Genomic DNA, 13,609 nt, shown 5'->3' on the forward strand with positions numbered 1-13,609 from the left:
AGCTGGGATACATGATAACACGAGTCAGTGTATATATATATATATATATATATATATATATATATATATATATATATATATATATATATATATATATATATATATATAGACACCAGAGAAGTATATAGTAGTTATACCGTAGGGTGAGGAGGGACCCAAGTGTTCAGTACAGACACGACAGTGAGGCTGCAGCTGGTGACGACAAGACACAGTGGAGGGATCGCCTCTGTGCGAGACACAGGTCGCGTACTGTTGTACACTGGCAGGAGCTGCTGAACATGTTCGCTACATCAGCGAACAACGACTGTTATCCGGGGACATCAGTGGTGTGAAGGCTGGTGTGGCGGTGGGAGAGGCTGGCGTGGTGTGGTGGTTAAGGGGGAGGGGAGGTGTGGGGAGGGGGGATAGCTTCACGTGACAGCAACATGTCCATCGACTGGGGTAGGTGGGAGGGGGGGAGGCTCACCTCCACGCTGACCCCTACCAGAGCAGCCCCTCCCCGGCCTCGTCACAGGGTCACACACACACAACAGAGAGAGAGAGAGAGAGAGAGAGAGAGAGAGACTCGCAAAACCTTCCTGGAAATGATTTGACCTTTGCCTAAACAGTTGAAGTTTAGCGTTGTTCCCCGCAGCACAGAACAAGCAATGCACACACTCACAACCACCCTCGCTGCATAACCTCATTTGTTATCAAGTTACGAAGCAAATCTTGCACCAGAGTGTGACGTGGTCGGCATTAATCTTACAAGACGATGAAAACAATTGTGTCACATGCAGGGTGTTCAATACCGTATAAATTGTGTCACATGCAGGGTGTTCAATACCGTATAAATTGTGTCACATGCAGGGTGTTCAATACCGTATAAATTGTATCACATGCAGGGTGTTCAATACCGTATAAATTGTGTCACATGCAGGGTGTTCAATACCGTATAAATTGTGTCACATGCAGGGTGTTCAATACCGTATACTACATTTTCGAAGAATCTTGTTTTTTGAGGAGTTTGAATTTTGTAAAATTCAAATTTAATTAATGACAATTAGCGGCTTATTGAATTAACAACGGCAAAATGCTCGAAATATACCTTCCAATTACACACAGTATTGACTACGAGCTATAATAAGGAATGTGGATACAAAGTCTTAAAGCAATTATTGGTTCTGCTGGCCATTGATTATTGATGATGATCACAATGGTTGTGTTGAAGGTGCGTCTGTAGTGGTCTGCATGAGTCCAGATGGCCACAGCGAGGATGTGGTGTTGAACTGCAACTCGCGGAAGGGGGATCCCAGCTAGCTGGAAGTGACGGTGGCGAGCACAGTTCGTCAGCGTGTTCGCAGACTGCTTGTGATTCCCTTGTGGCCACCAGTGTCAAGGTCAGACGGCTACAATCAGCCACAATAAATCATTTAAATACAATGTTCCACTTTAGTTATACGAAGCTTTGAAATCTTTATGTAAAGTTGTCCACTTCGGAGAAACAAAATATCTGGCAATGAGAGTTGGTTGTCTAAGAATACTGTGACCTGTGAGGGAAAAACATTAAAAAGAAAACTATTATAGTTCAATGAACTTTCACAAATATTCCTTAGCAATGTTCGTGCTGGTGTGAGGAATTCCACACTTCATATCTCACACAAAATATTACGAATACTTTTTTTCTAACATGTTCTCCCTCATAACTGGGGACGCTAATCTTCAATGTTCACTGTTCTCTCACTTTATTTGCTTATACAGGACAGAGGCACTCATGTGTATAGTGAACTTGTCCATGAGTCTGCGTTTGGTTCTAACATAACCACATTCCATTATCTTGTTGAACGCGTCGTAATTCAACTGTTTGATCGTTTGTAAACATGCCACACCCACAGCACGACCACCAGCTGACGAGGGCAAGACGGAGGCAACGTGGGTAAACAACAGTTCGGTAAATTCACGTAAATCTACCACCGCCGCGAGCCATGACAGCCAGGCGGAGGAGATGGTCATGTTGGACATGATCGTGTGGGGAGACCATTTGTCGGCCACACAAGCGCTTGCTGCGGTGCACATGACTGGGGACGCTCAGGGAACCTTCCTCCTCCTCCTCCTGTTCCTCCTCCTCCTCCTCCTGTTCCTCCTCCTCCTCCTCCTGTTCCTCCTCCTCCTCCTCCTCCTCCTGTAGTCTCTTCATTACATAATTACTTAACAATTAACGCTTCATGCGTGAAGTTTCGTCCAATTATCATCGCCATTTTATCAGTATATAAAACCTGGAGGTCATTATCGTGTTGATAAGTGTACTGTGGTGTCCTGTGCCGCGATGGCCGGTTGCTATGTACGCCTGACCTGCCAGCTGGTGTGTGTGTGTGTGTGTGTGATGGGGTAGGAGGGGGGGATGGGGAGGGGCAGGACCGATGAGGGACGCGGGAGAGGGAACTATCACGTCTCCCGCACGTGCCCCTCGCACTACATACCCCCTCGTGCCCACTACCCTCCCACGGTTCCTCCAGTACTGCCCACCCACCTCCACAGCTCCTTCTGCCGCTTTAGTGGCCACCAGGTCACACCACAGCCGGTCATCTCGGGCGTCGGGGTCACAGCGGAGGTGGGTCATCTCGAGCGTCGGGGTCACACCACAGCCGGTCAACTCGGGCGTCGGGGTCACAGCGTAGGTGGGTCATCTCGAGCGTCGGGGTCACACCACAAGGGGAGTGGGTCATCTCGGGCGTCGGGGTCACACCACACGGGGAGTGGGTCATCTCGAGCGTCGGGGTCACACCACACGGGGAGTGGGTCATCTCGGGCGTCGGGGGTCACCACTATTCCCGTAACGCGACCGGTGCCGCGGTCAACAGGAGTGCGCGACGCGACTCCTACGTGCAGCACGTGACACCCCCCTGGTGGTGGCCTTGCACGTGTTCAGCAGGTGACGACACCGTCCGTGACTGGCAAGGTGATGGTGCAGGTGGGTGTGACCAGTGTGATAATACCATCATCATCTTAAGCAATCTTACGTTGTTGGCCGAGCACGTCGTAACCAAGTGTGGCTCTCCTATGTTATATCCTCTTCCTACACAGCGGTTCTGGTGCGGTACAGTGGTACTGGTGTGGTACAGTGGTTCTGGTGTGTTACAGTGGTTCTGGTATGGTACAGTGGTTCTGGTGTGGTACAGTGGTTCTGGTGAGGTAGAGTGGCTCTGGTGAGGTACGGTGGTTCTGGTGTGGTATGGTGGTCCTGGTGTGGTACAGTGGTTCTGGTGTGGTTCAGCGGTTCTGGTGAGGTACGTTGGCTCTGGTGTGGTACGGTGGTCCTGGTGTGGTACAGAGGTCATAGTGTGGTACAGTGGTGCTGGTGTGGTACAGTGGTACTGGTGTGGTAGAGTGGTTCTGCTGTGGTAGAGTGGTTCTGGTGTGGTAGAGTGGTTCTGGTGTGGTACAGTGGTTCTGGTGAGGTACGGTGGTTCTGGTGTGGTACAGTGGTTCTGCTGTGGTAGAGTGGTTCTGGTGTGTAGAATTGCTGTTCCAACCTAGTCACTGTAGCCTTGAGAAGCGCAGACTAATGTGATCTGGCCGGAGTCACCCACCTCCCTCTACACCAGCTGACACGCCTGGGCCAGCAGTGGTCAGGTGCGTGTGGAATGTTCATGTCGACAGATACAGCAGCAGCCTCCCTCAGTAGCAGGGAACGGGAGGTAGGAGAATGGCAGAGGCGTACACCTGGTGAATGGGGGGGTTACAGACTGTGTGGTGGTGTGGAGGGGATGGTGTAGTTTGGTAGAACAGGCTGCAAGAAAGCAGTTTCTGAGACCTCTCTCTGTGTCATAATCTGGAAGCAGTTTTCAACTCAAGTTGTTTCAAGATGTTGATTTTCAAGATGAGAGAGACGCCATTCATAACACACCGCGGAGCGAGCATTACAGTATTACCAGATGTATAACACATACAATTAACGGGAAGGAATAACTTACGATGGCCATCGCACAGACTGACGCACCAGAGGATCTTAAAGTACCAGGATGTATTAGGCTCTTAGCTGGTTGTACGTGTCATTGGCTACGATGCGTCAGCCCCTTCAGCCAAACCATTATAGAAATGCTCTGTCTATGTGATACTCAAGAAAAATAAAACCTTTTACTTCACCAGTGATAAAACCTTCCAAGCATGCTTGATGGGCAGCACCGGTTGCATTGTATGGCCGTGTGTGGTGTGTGTGTGTGTGTTGTGTGTGTGTGTGTGTGTGTGTGTGTGTGTGTGTGTGTGTGTGTGTGTGTGTGTGTAGCGAGCGCCGTTAATCCGTCGAGGATAACCTCATATGAAGCTTGGCGTAGGTAGCCGCCCTTGACATAACCAGCCTCTCCTGTGTAATGAAAGTGAGAGGGTCATGACCAGGTTATGGGTAGGTCGGTGACTCCATCCAGTACATCTGCCTGTGCTTGGATCTGGCATTGGTTTTGTACGCTTCTGTGGCGCATCCTGCTCCTCCCTCCCACCACCCTCACCATCGTACAATCAAGGAGCAGCAAGCAGTACGCATCATTATGCTCCGTCACCGTGCGTGGTGAATGTAATCTCCCGGCATCACAGTAAGGTGAGAAGTCTCCAGAATTCTTCCTTGCGTGTCCTCTGGTCATTCAACATCTTGTAAGAACAAACATGTTTAATAAGCTCTTGACAACAATACTGGGATGTGAACTACATGTCTTAAAAATGTAATTAACAATGAACTAAAGGATTTGTTTCAAGCAAATGGACACGTGCAAACGGTAAAAGTATTATTAACTCAACGAGGTGTTACTAAAACGTGTGAGGGGAGAGTAAATAAGATCACCACACTACGAGATGTTGCCACCGTTACGTTAAGGCTAGGCTGTTATGTACTGCTGGCGCTGTAGCCTATCTCGTGGTGTTTATCATGTGAACTGTCATGTTTGTGGCCACAGATATGGACACATGCTGGAACACTTTATCTTAAACTTTAAAGAAACAGAACTCTAGTATGAATAGGTCCAAACAAATCCTGAAAGAACACATTCTATACAGAGACATCTGAAATTCTGAGACTGTATCTACTTATTGCATCAAGTAGATGTACTGACAAGATGAATGACTGTACAATTATGTAATAAACCAACTTTGTGACAATTTACTTCATTATATTCTGGTCACTCGGGTATGACAAAGACCGCGTTGTAACTACTGTAAGCCCTACAGCGTTGCCGCTCACAGGAGGAGCACGGCTGCCACAGTAAAGTAGCTAATGATAGAGGCACAAATCAACATTAAGCACACACGTTAGGTGTATGTGGTGAGGAGGTTTCTGTACGCTGGTGTGGTTCTCATATGTGCAGCAGCCAACATATGTACGTCAGTGAGGCTCTAGACAAACTAGAACACGTATGCACCTCAACTGTAAGTCAACAGAGAAAAAGTAGAACTGCTGAAAGTAGACAGCCTAGTATAGATAACATTAACAACCTCTCTTAATATAATTTAACATCAAACATCAGTTTGGTACACTTTCTCCAAGCTTGGTAATCAATCAAAAACTAAAACTGTAATGCATGTTGAAGACAATTTTGTTATCAGGCATTCGGTTCCCACTGTTGTGGACGAGTATATGTGCTCTTGTTGGAAACATGGCTATCCACAGAACTTAAACCAGACATGAAAAATATATAAACTGCTAAACATCATTAAAACTGTGATCATTTATATGTCAAACTTTATGGACCAACTTTATTTCTTTTCAGTTCCGGTTTATATGATAATGAAAAGTGACAGTTTCTTGAAATTACTGCAACCAAAAGCTGGAAATCTGTAAACAAAATAAACAGAACAATAAACACAGAAACGGTAAGAACAAGAACGTTTAACACAGACTTTATAACAAACGTGAGCTAATGATGCATCCCATTAACAAGTCATGATGTTGACCGAAGCTGGGGCTGTTCTTGTGTCTGTCTGTACGTGCTAGGATGTGCTCGAGGCGGTTCTGGTGCCTAACTACAACTCGGGGACGAGGGATCTGCCGCGACCAGAGGTAATGGTGGTGAGAACAGTAACACCGGTGTGTCTTCACTACTTTCCCAAGTAGCGGGAGATGACGCGGAACGATTTACGTCATTATCATGTATGGTTTACGTAACGAAGGTAGTGAAGGGGTCAGCTGGGAGGAGGGGCCAGCCTGTCTGACCCCCGGAGTCCGGTTCCGCAGCCACCAGCAGCAGTACTACCAACCCATCTGACGCAACGCTGCCAGCCATCGGCACGTACACCAGGCCGGTGTGACGCAACTTCTACCGGCGGCACGTAATCATGTTGCCAGGTTACAGCATCATTACGTGGGAAAGACAGACAACACAAGATAATGATGGTCTGTGACGAGGACATCCATTGGAGGGCAGTACTATTCATCTGAATTCTCAGGTCTTAGTGGCAGGGACATACAGGAATAGCTCATGAGCCTAGTGCTCCAAGGAATACCGGCAGAACATGGCAAGTGCAGCGGCAACATCACGGGGTACAGAGAGCGATGGTTCAAGAGAGATAGAGATATCTGGAGAAATAATGTGACAGAAGACATCTGACTGCAGTCTGGATGAGAGAGAGAGAGAGAGAGAGAGAGAGAGAGAGAGAGAGAGAGAGAGAGAGAGAGAGAGAGAGAGAGAGAGAGGAACAGTTGCCTCGGATATGTGAGCAATGCCCCAAACTGGAGTGAATAAAGCCCCTGAAAACATGAAGAAGCTGCTCACAAGAAAATTATTAAGGTACCTCCAGTTATTGGAGGGTGGAGCTGTAACGTTCTGAAACTGAGGACAGGACCATTAGTGTAATGTAGAGAGAGAAATTATGCTTTTGCACAACTGAATCTAACCAGATTACTACTTCCTGACGGCATAAGTCCTGAGGTAAGGGGGAAGCATGTCAAGCGTGAGAAACAGAACGAGTATTGGGGTTGAGTGTGGAGGGAATGTGAAGTATGGGCCCAGCAGGCCACTGGCTCGGTCGACCACAAGTAATTACCCCTCTGCCATTCCCCCTCCTATCTACCCAACCTGTAACAAAACAGGACGGAATCACCCAGGCATCCTACGTGGGCTGGATGACCACAACAGACCATAAACCCCTCGAAGGGGTGGGGGTGGGGTATGGGGGGTCTAGTGACATCACACAACCCCTCCATAGCTAACAGCACGTCAACAACCCTGAGCACCTTCACTTCTGGGCTCTGCCGGAACCACATTATGATTTCCAGTGAGGCGAGCGTATAGGATGGACGTGTGTGTGTGTGTGTGTGTGTGTGTGTGTGTGTGTGTGTTTGTGTGACCAGCCTCACTGGCGTCGTGAACATCATCATCTCCCTGTACGTGATGTTCGCAGCGCCACCTCCCAGGTGATGATCATTACGTCAGTACATCCGGAGCCTGCGTCCTACTCCACAGCAAGGTCAGCAGACATGGTCGGTAGTCAGTTCGCCTGGAGAAGCCAGCCTCGTTGTCGCTGCTTATACCGTGAAGCTTGTAAGTTGTACGGTTGTAGTTCCCAAGTAAACTTATAACAGTTGTTTCCCCACAACCCCTAGTGTCCTGTATGACCGACCGGGCGCTCTGTGTTATCATTATTTTTTGTGAGTGTCTTAATCATCATTATACTTCATGTAAGTCCTCACCTTTAAAAATCAAGTGACCCTAATCACAGTTATCATAAGAGGCACGGTACGTTAATTTGCGCCTGATTCCCCGTCGTCTGCTTTGTGTGACACAGATAATGGTGTCAGTGTTATCTACTTGTGATTTCCGACCCTATAACAAGAGGGTTAGAGGATGAAAAGATCATTTACTAAGAGGAAAAACAAGAGAGCAGGGGACAGGATAAACCTTGAGGAACACCAACGCCGACAGGATGAGAGGGAAAAGTCGCTTCATCAAGAACTACAACAATGGATCGGCCAGAGAGGAAGCTGTGTGTTATGGAAAACAAGAAAACCAAATCGAAAAGAGATAAGAAAGCAAAAACTTCTGCCACACCGTCAGATGCTTCACACGTGTTGAGGGCTCCGATCAAGCCACCAAATTACCAGAGAATGGTGGACCGAGGGTGAGTCTCAGGTGGACCACACACAACAAAAGACGTATTGGTGATCATGAAAGATGGGGAAGGTATTGTAAGTGTTTAAAAATGTAAAAGATAAGGCGAGGTTCAAGTACTTCGGAGGCAGCGGGAGTGACAGGAACAGAACGATAACTGTTGGGGGTTAGAACAGTCTCCTTTCTTAGGGATGGGCTGCACCACGGCATGCTTCCAAGATGATGGAAACGTTTGCGTTTTTTATACAGAGACGAGAGAGGCGAGCAGAGGAGAGAGAGAGAGAGAGAGAGAGAGAGAGAGAGAGAGAGAGAGAGAGAGAGAGAGAGAGAGAGAGAGAGAGAGAGTGGAGCCTCACTGCGACATGTCCTTATCCAAGTGTATTGTTGAAATCCACTTTATAGACACATATCACCAAACAACTGTTTGTGAAAATCTTTAAACTGATCTTGTATAACAGCTGAAACGGCTCGATCAACTGAGTGCCCTTATGAAGGCCATACGATCAACGGTACACATACGTACATATATCCTAGCATAAGCCAGGTCCTCGCTACCTGGGAGAGGATGAACAGTTAGTTAAAATGTCAGCTTAAAATCATCAGTTTATCATCTAGACATTTTACACCATCTTCCCCGATCATAATTGTTTCCAAATTTCTACTTAAAACCGAGGAGTAATAAGGCTCTTATTAATTGTCATTTGATGTAAATTGCTCGTACAGTCGCCAGGTTGCAGTCAGTCAGGACTTCCTGCGGGAGTTCGTTCACTATGACCGACAATGTTATTTACCAGATTTATTCCTCGATCATGATGCCAGAGGAATCGTCAGGACCAGCTGATTGTTATTGGTTAAGAATCTTATTGTTTTCAGCATCGTGTAAGTCTCTCTCCTTTTTTCCCTACTGTTTGTGTCTTGACATACGTTCTGTGTCTGTGGTACGATTCAAACATTACTGGCAGTGATCAATGAACACAAGTTCTGCTTTGCTACGCGAGCCATATCTTGCCACGTGTGTTCGTGGGTCAGTGGGTACGTGCGTTGTTGTGGTAAACAACAGCCACGACTCACATGGCCAGGTCCTGTCCCAGGTACTCCATCACCAACACCATCATAATTCATACCCGAACTCCGGCCACCGAAATTGTATAGTTACTGAGAGTATAATGTGCACGTAAGGCTACGGAAACCATCAGCTGGGCTGATCTTCGCTCGATATAATACCAGGCCGGCCACCAGGTGAACACTGTAATCAACCAACCAAGGCTAACCCTACCACACCACCGCTGGCTCCACCACCCACCCAGCCAGCTGCCTTACCCAGCACCGACCAGCCAGCTGACGACGGCTCGTGGGTGCTCCCTGGCCTTCGCTGACGAGTGACTAATAAATACATATATATACATATATATGTGTGTAACCTGTGTCAGAGAGACAGTGGAGGACCAGTACAATAGGATCTGGTTATGGTTTGACGAACAGAGAAAGGAAACACAGGCAGAGGAAGATCACACTAACCTTGCAGGGTGTGTGGAGAGGGACAAGATATGACAAACAGCATTAGGGAAGAATGTATACAAAAAATAAGACGGATTATCATATGGGACCACAGGCTCCATGATGGGTGGCACTAAACCCTAGAAATAAGTTAGCTACTTGGTAGAACTAAGTATCATCAAGTGTGGAAACAGGAGGGAGGAGGATACGGAGTAGTGATGATACTTGGAATGAAAAGGCAACAGAAGACAGACATGTGGAAGAATGACATGTAAATTACACTCAGGAGGACTGAGCAGGCAATGGTGTGGTGTTCTGTTTATGTGTTGTCATCCTGACGTGGAGGTTATGTTGACAATGTCTCATAATAGTGTCGGGTTGTGTTCTGATGTGGGGTCATCCCAATGTGGTTTTATGTTTGTGTCATCATATTATGTTTGTGTCATCATATTATGTTTGTGTCATCATATTATGTTTGTGTCATCACATTATGTTTGTGTCATCATATTATGTTTGTGTCATCACATTATGTTTGTGTCATCATATTATGTTTGTGTCATCACATTATGTTTGTGTCATCATATTATGTTTGTGTCATCACATTATGTTTGTGTCATCATATTCAGTGTAGTGCCATGTTGGCGTGAGGTCATGTTTACATGGTTAAATACCAGCATGATGTGTTGGTGGGTTCAGGGTATTAGTTCACTGTTTACTGACAGTGTCTGTGGTGTGGGTAATGAACAAGTGTACACCTCTCAATATAGAGCTTTAAACCCTGTTATCTGGGGTGCTTACTCACCATTCTAATCAGGCAAGATGAGTTGCTTCGAAGCACAACCGGTGTTGAACTTCATCATAACTAAAAACATTCTTCTACAACTCCAACAATACCTGTTATTAAGTGCCTGACTCTAAACTGTGACACCAGTTGTTGAAGGCATAACAGAGGTATGGCTGTACCGGTGTACGTATCAAATATACATGTTATCAGGACAGTTACTTACGCTGTACAAAGGAATGAATTGCCTCTGTATGGAGGATTGTTTACATATCTGGGAGGATCGTCTCTTTCCTTACATCACGACAGAGTTTAATCAAGAAACAATTTGCCTTAACGACTCCCCGCCTCCGGCTTGCCCACCTTTCTCTTTGCCTTCATGTTCTCTCTCTCTCTCTCTCTCTCTCTCTCTCTCTCTCTCTCTCTCTCTCTCTCTCTCTCTCTCTCTCTCTCTCTCTCTCTCATACACAAATATTACTTTGGATTCTGCTCTGTAGATCCGGCTGTTTACATGCCTGTTATTCTTCCTTGGTCACCCATCACCAGATACAGACCACAGGGTACCGTGGACACTGTATGAGCGATGATGGCTAAAGCTTTGGTGGATACGATGTCTGTTTCCTTCCTTCCACAACGCAACTCTAGGAGACGCAAACCTTCCTACGATCTTCTCGACGCATACACTGTCCTCGTTCAAGACGAAGGTCTGTCCTCACTATTAGAACAGGTGACACTTCGTCAATACGCCCAAAACTGATGTTGGCACCAGGTACCTACCGCCTGTGATGTTGGTACCAGCCATCACCCGTGATGTCGGCACCAGGTACCTACCGCCTGTGATGTTGGTACCAGCCATCACCCGTGATGTCGGCACCAGCTACCTACCGCCTGTGATGTTGGTACCAGCCATCATCCGTGATGTCGGCACCAGCTACCTACCGCCTGTGATGTTGGTACCAGCCATCACCCGTGATGCTGGCACCAGCTACCTACCGCCTGTGATGTTGGTACCAGCCATCATCCGTGATGTTGGCACCAGCATCTAGTAGCCGTGATGTTGACAAATGCCACTGGTCATCATCTGTGCCTGATAAGACGGAAGGAGCAGGCTGGTACTCGTCTCTATACCGAAAGCAACATTGATATGATAGCCTGATTATATACGAGTGTGTGTGTGTGTGTGTGTGTGTGTGTGTGTGTGTGTGTGTGTGTGTGTGTGTGTGTGTGTGTGTGTGTAGTCCTATATACATGACCACAGGGATAAACATGCCTGTCACTAGTGCTTGGGGACACACCACCCTCTTGTGTCAGCCTCCCTAATGTGACACAGTCCTCCACCAATCCTCATGATGGATCACGGGGCCAGGTTGTGTTCCACTGTTCCTCCTGGACCACACCAAGACTCGTACCGGATAATCCATCGTTCACCTGTATGAAACACGTTGCGGGTCACGTGTCTTCCTCCTGGACCAACAGTATCATTGCACCAAGACGTAAACACATACTCAACCGGGTGAGTTTCGCCCTATCTACCTGCTGAGTTGCCAGTGCTTAACTCTGAAGTGGACGGCGTTCAACACGAGTCCGCACAGGTTCGAACCCTGATCGCGACAGCTGGTTCACAGTCAACCCAGCTGTTCATCCTCCTCTGATAGCTGGTCGAAAAAATGGGTAACTGGTTTAGGGTATATATATATATATATATATATATATATATATATATATATATATATATATATATATATATATATATATATATATATATGTATATATATATATATATATATATATATATATATATATATATATATATATATATATATATATAAATACATATATATATATATATAGAGGGAACAGAGAAGGGGCCCAGGTGAGGATATTCCCTCAAGGGCCCAGTCCTCTGTTCTCAACGCTACCTCGCTAATGCGGGAAATGGCGATTAGTATGAAAGAGAAAGAAAAGATATATATATATATATATATATATATATATATATATATATATATATATATATATATATATATATATATATATATATAACGTTTAATGGGGTAGCCTTACGTGGATTAGGGCATTCAGTTGCCCCTGCTGTCTCAAAAAGAGAAATACAATAATCACACACAATCAAGGAAACATGTCGCCTGATATCAATGGTTTTACGTCCAGGAAAGTGTACACAACTGCATCACAGCGCTCGTAACAGTACGGACGGACATCAACAAAATCATAACACATTTCTTAACTTAAAAGCTGCATCTGACATGGGTAACACGCGCATAGCATGACATAGCTAAGATGGATACAGGTGGTGGACTCTTGCACTGGATACTTGGTCATGTTATGAACAGCAAACTGCTGTATTGCTTCAAGATTACAAAAGGCGAGTTAAAGATGAGTAACCTGGCATTCCACAAGGTAGAGCATTAAGCCCCACACTGTTTATCTTACTTATCAATGCAGTACTAAAATCAATCCCAGAAAGTCCTACAAATATAAATGTTAAACTGATGATATAATCATACCAAAACTTATCGTGAAATCCACTCACACACACAGCTTGTGGTGTCCCTGACGTTTTAATTTCTATCTCAGAAAATTAAAGCGTTCACAGAGGAACAGGTAATGACAAAGAGCGAAACATCACAGCGGAACGTGATGACAAACCTATTGTCTCTTCGTGTAAATATACACCTTGTTATCTCGGCCCCAAGTGCCGCAGATGCCGTGTGAAAATCAAATCGACAATGTACAGATGTGCCCACAAGTCTTAAGTGTTCATGTTAGAACTGATGAAATTATGCACTTGGTGTGTAATGTATAAAGTCGGTAAGCGATTGTTAAGCGATAATTCCCTCTGTGCGGTGTCGACAGTTGACTGACAAGCGGCAATGTTCGCTGAGTGTCTGCCTGATGACGTAAAGCTGTTTAAAAGGAAAAACTGGGAGGCCTCGTGTAAGGCATAACCAATAAAGCTTATACAATGAACCCACTGTGTCACATCCTATGTAATATTAACCCCACTGAGGATCTGACCAAGACCCTTCGTGACCCGTGTAATCCTAAATTATCAAGTGAACTGAGTTACTGGTTGAATACAGAATATCGTTATGATGAGGAACGTAACACATGAATTCCTGACACATGACGTTGCTGATAAGGTAAGGGGGAGAGAGGATGATCCATGAACAGAACATGGACGGGCCAGACCGGAAGCTGGACATGAGATGTATCATGGAGAGAGGAAGACGAGGGAGGG

At 46.0% G+C, this 13,609-nt stretch overlaps 1 protein-coding gene across 9 annotated transcripts in view; it reads right to left on the bottom strand.

Moving 5' to 3' along the window:
• LOC139754988 (uncharacterized) overlaps window positions 1-13,609 on the bottom strand; it is a 346,758-nt gene that overhangs the window by 283,977 nt on the left and 49,172 nt on the right. Inside the window, exon 1 of one of the 9 annotated variants that reach the window (XM_071672868.1) lies at window positions 138-279. The exons of the other annotated variants lie outside the window; for them this stretch is intronic. The gene's annotated coding sequence lies outside the window, so the exon portion shown is untranslated. Of the gene's footprint in view, window positions 1-137; window positions 280-13,609 lie in introns of those variants that run through there. 9 annotated transcript variants of the gene reach the window in all.

Source organism: Panulirus ornatus, chromosome 18, assembly GCF_036320965.1.
Source record: "Panulirus ornatus isolate Po-2019 chromosome 18, ASM3632096v1, whole genome shotgun sequence".
NCBI classification, from domain to species: Eukaryota; Metazoa; Arthropoda; class Malacostraca; order Decapoda; family Palinuridae; genus Panulirus; species Panulirus ornatus.